The sequence below is a fragment of the Phragmites australis genome, chromosome 16, assembly GCF_958298935.1.
Source record: "Phragmites australis chromosome 16, lpPhrAust1.1, whole genome shotgun sequence".
Classification (NCBI taxonomy): domain Eukaryota; kingdom Viridiplantae; phylum Streptophyta; class Magnoliopsida; order Poales; family Poaceae; genus Phragmites; species Phragmites australis.
This window is the reverse complement of record NC_084936.1, coordinates 25,289,301-25,293,915: the sequence shown is the minus strand read 5'-3', so window position 1 is coordinate 25,293,915 and position 4,615 is coordinate 25,289,301. Positions and strand designations below refer to the sequence as shown.

General features: G+C 47.9%; 1 pseudogene; it reads left to right on the top strand.

Annotated features, from left to right (window-relative positions):
- Positions 1-775: 775 nt before the first annotated feature.
- Positions 776-2,424, top strand: LOC133895160 (plant cysteine oxidase 1-like; annotated as a pseudogene).
- The last annotated feature ends 2,191 nt before the right edge of the window (positions 2,425-4,615 follow it).

The window sequence follows — 4,615 nt, the reverse complement described above, 5'->3', positions numbered from 1 at the left end:
TGTAGAGCATCGGTCGTGGCTGAGACGACGACACTGGTTCCGTGTCGATGTGTGGCGTTGTAGCTTGAGCATGTGCCAGTGACCTCTTGTGTGTGGTAGGATCGACGATGTCCGGTAACCTCTAGCATGAAGTGCGTCAAAATCCATAGAGGCAAAGACGTGTGAGCCAACGCTGACCGTTCATCAGCTCAGCTGGGTCAACACGAGGTGGGACCGACTCCCAATGGTCTACAAAGTTTAGTAGCTCTATGCCGATGTCCCTGCACATGTCTGGCTCCAATGCACAAGATAACACATTCAATATAATCATGCAAGTCAGTAGAATACAACAAGTCTCGCATACCATGGTGTGGTATGCTGCCGCAGGCTCTGTAGCAAAAGTGTCGGTGATCTTCAGCTCGTGCTATGCTGGCTCCGGAGACACTGGGATGCACCTAACCCGCGTCGCCACGTGGAACCAACACAAGTACGCGTCCTTCATCGACAGGTCATAAGGGCCACTAGGGACGTGGAGGTATGTAGCTGCGTCCGCCCACTGCTCCACCCGCAACTGCATCTTTGCCGTCCAGGTTCCATCGTACTCGATGCACTAACCCTTTCTTGTCATCCTGTAAGACAAAGTTACGATTACGGAACTAAAAACATGATTAGTAAAGCACATGTGATAAGAAATACTTACATGTGAGTGTTGTACATCAGTCGATGCTCCAGGAGGAAGTGTTAGTGATACCTGAACTGCCTATACACTCTATCCGAATAGTAGGGCTGGACCGTAATGTCGAAGACCAGCCGTCGTCTCGTAAGCCAGAGAGCCTGGTCCTTGTGGCACAAGTCAGAGAGGTCAAAAGGCGCATGAGTCGTGACCGCCTCGTGGTCGTACGATGTCCACCACACCCAATCCATTTGCAGTTGATTGAATGTGGCAATGAACTGATGGTACGAAGCGCGTGTCGTCGTTGTCGCCTACCTCGACTGCATGAAAAAGTAAAGTATTAGAAATATAAGCGTGATGAAATAACTCAGTGGAACTTGTTGGCCCTCCACGTTCTAACAGACAGTGACGTGCGTGCCGACATGCCCCTGTGGTCATCCGAAAGCCAACGTGGCGCCCCTAATTCAACAGGCACATGACCTGTCGACATAGGGAGTGCCGACAGGCTCCTGCGCCCACTGTCACATAGGAAATCGGCATACAGAGTGCCGACACACGTGTGGAGGCACCTATTCTTATAATTTTATGATTTTAGATATTATTATTACAATTTTAAATAAAATAATATTATTAATAAAATTATATAGCGATGGCCCATTGCCGTGGCGTTCCCGCCGCACATCATGGCGCTGAACAAGGTGCAGCGGCTGTACGACGCGTGCGACGTGGTCTTCTCGTCGCCGGGGCAGGCGCCGTCGCCCACATTCGGGGAGAGCAGCTGGCTGCAGCAACTCCTTGGTGAGTCCATGATTCTTTCGCTCATCGCATCCTCTGTGTGTGTTCGTGTTGGACGGTGAAGAGGATTGACTACATACCGTGCTGGGTTTCTTGATTTCAGATGGCACGGAGGCAGCGGATGTCGGGATCGACGACGGGGAGAAGCAGTCGGCGGCGGCGGACGACGAGCTAATTAGCCCGAAGAGCGGCCGGCCATACGTGCACATACACCGGTGCCACGATTTCTCGGTACGCGCGTGTGGCCCGAAACGGGTCGCGCAAGCGAAATCAGCGGACAGCGCTGCTGGTTTAGGCTGAGTTGGTTGGTTGTACTGATCACGGCGTGATGGTTTTCTGGCAGATCGGCGTGTTCTGCTTTCCGGCGGGCGCGACGCTGCCGCTGCACGACCATCCGGAGATGGTGGTTCTGAGCAAGCTCCTGTAGGGCTCCGTGCGGGTGTGGCCGTACAACTGGATCACTCCGCCGCCGTGCTCCACCGCGAGAAAATGTAAGCCCCGTCACACTGCATATGTACTTGCCATCTGTTTTTTGTGGTGTCGAACGGTCGTGCTGATGGCGCGCGGTCGATGCGTGGACCGCAGGTGGTCTGTCCAGGGTGGTGGCCGCCGACATGGTGCGGCGAGCGCCGTGCGAGGCGTCGGTGCTGGTTTCGCGGAGCGGCGGCAACCTGCACGTGTTCACCGCCGTCACGCCCTGCGCGATCCTCGACTTGCTGACGCCGCCGTACTCGGAGGAGCAAGGCCGGCCGTCGACCTACTTCTTCAATGACGTCCCTATCCCATCTCTCCCAGGTGCGTATTACACGTTGTAACTTGCATATACATGTACCGCTCGTTGCGCAAATGTGAAGGCTCAACATCAATCAAAACAGTCTGAGACAGATCTGCCAGAGGATTTCAGCGTGGCGGGGGCGCCGCCGTATCTTGGCCCTGAACTCACAGTCCATATGGATGAAGACGACGACGGCGAGTAGCTAGCTAACTGTTTTTTCGAAATAGCTAGATATTATACTGATACTAGGTAGTTGCATGCACAAGTTCTCAACACGAATGTAAAGACTTTTCCCCAGCGCGAGTTAAATGGGGATTGATAGATGTTTACGGGGATTATTCAAGAATAAGGTTTATTATTAGCAGAAAGCTAATTTTTATGTAAGGGTTGGATATGCAAAGCAGGATTAAAAGGATTTCATAAACCATGGTTGATGCCAATATTAAGGGTTGTTGGTCCCGCGGAGATAGAATATATCCCGTTAGTTTCCTAGTTTTAGGGCATGTTTGATAGGATTCTAGATTTTTTTTAAATGTTTTGATTCCATTTTCTCTCTGGAAATATTTTGCTAGTGAATCAAAATCACTACTACAGAAAGGATCATCCACGTCTCCTCTTCACTGCCGGTTCACAAATAATCGATAGTAATAATACTCCTTCGATCCATCGTACTAGAGCAATCCGAGAAGAATGCCAATAGACGAAGTGCTTCGCTTAAGGTCGATTTTTCACATCATTGCCGGTTTTTAAGCTCCAGGCGTGAAAAAAAGCTGTGCCAGTAAGAACCAGTAGCGATAGTAGTTATCACCGTCGGTTCGTGTTACGAACTGACAATAATATTCAAATTATTATTGTTAGTTCTTAAAAAGACATGTATAAAAAGACGTGCCTTTAATAACCATCATTGATAATATTTATCTTAACTGGTTCGTATTGCAAACTGGCAGTGATAAATATTTATAACGGCTGATTCTTAAAAAGACGTGCATAAAGATGTGTAGTTAATAACCAATAGTGATAATATGTATCTCTGCTAGTTCGTAAGCTGTACCAACGTAGCAATAATTGAGAACAACGAACCGGAGATGTTAATTATTATCACTGTTGGTTCGTATTCCCAACCGACAGTGATAATTTTTCAATAAATTGGAGCCATCTCCCTTAGCCACACCCATCTCTCATTTCTCGCTCTCCCAAAAGCCGCTATTGAGGGATAGTGGCGGTCAAAATGGAGAGGTGGTCACCAGCTGCCTCTATCCCTCATGCTTGGCTTCAACACAACTCACACGAGTTCCTCGTCGTAGCCACCGTTCGCCAAGGTCGACGTCCACCGTGCTCGCTGTCTCCCAAGCCAACACGCGCCTTCCCCATCTCTTCATTCATCTCCCCACGATCTCCTCTCACCATCTCCTCATCTCCTCTCACGGTCCTCCAAGCAAGTAGCCACCTCGTGTATGTTCACCGAGCCCGCCGTCTCCCGAACCAACGCGCGGCCACATGTCTTCTCGTCTCCTTATCTCCTCTCTCCACGTCTTCACTGCGTGAATGTTGTGAAGATAGTTGTGACAATAGATAGATCTAAAGAAATGACAAAAAAACATAGTCGCTTCAAGTTAAATATGAGTGTTAAAGATTGTACTTTTGCCATTTGTTTAAACTTACTATTGTCACTCACAGATAGTAAAATCAATCGGAACATCCGAAGAGCGCGCAAGGTGTATAACGGATGAGCAGAGCTGCTGTATCGGGATCTCTTTAACGTGGAAATGTCTGAAGAGTTCTTGGTACATCAGCTTCGTAACATCTTTTTCTATTTTTAGATTTAGATATAAAATACTCTACCGCGAACATTTCAGCATGGGGTGTCTGTCTTAAGTTTGATCCTCATACTGAAGAGTTCGAAGTAGAGTATTTTTGCACATCTAAAAGGATTATCACTGCCGGTTCATGCATTGAACCGCCATTGATAGTGGTGATCACTGCCGATGAACTGGGAGTGATAGTAGTGTCATCATTGCCGGATCAAGGCTTAAACGGAAGCATTATCAGGGATTATCACTATCGGTTTAAAAACTAGCAGTGATGTCAATTTTGAACTGACAGTAATGACCTTTTCTGTAGTAGTGAATCATGCAATCGTTTGGCTACTTTGATGGATTCCGATTCTCGAGAGAGGATGGGAATTGTAAATGAGAAGGAAGTGATTCGGAATAAGGAGAAATCATCTTTTCCTTATTTCTCCCTTGCTGTGTAAAAAAGAGAAATGTTTCTCTCATTTCGGATTCGAATCACTAGCCAAAAGCACCGTTTGGCATGGATTCTAGTGATTCTGGCCAGAATCTAAAATGTTTCTTGCTGCCAAAAGCAACCTTAAAGTTGGTGGATACCGTGTC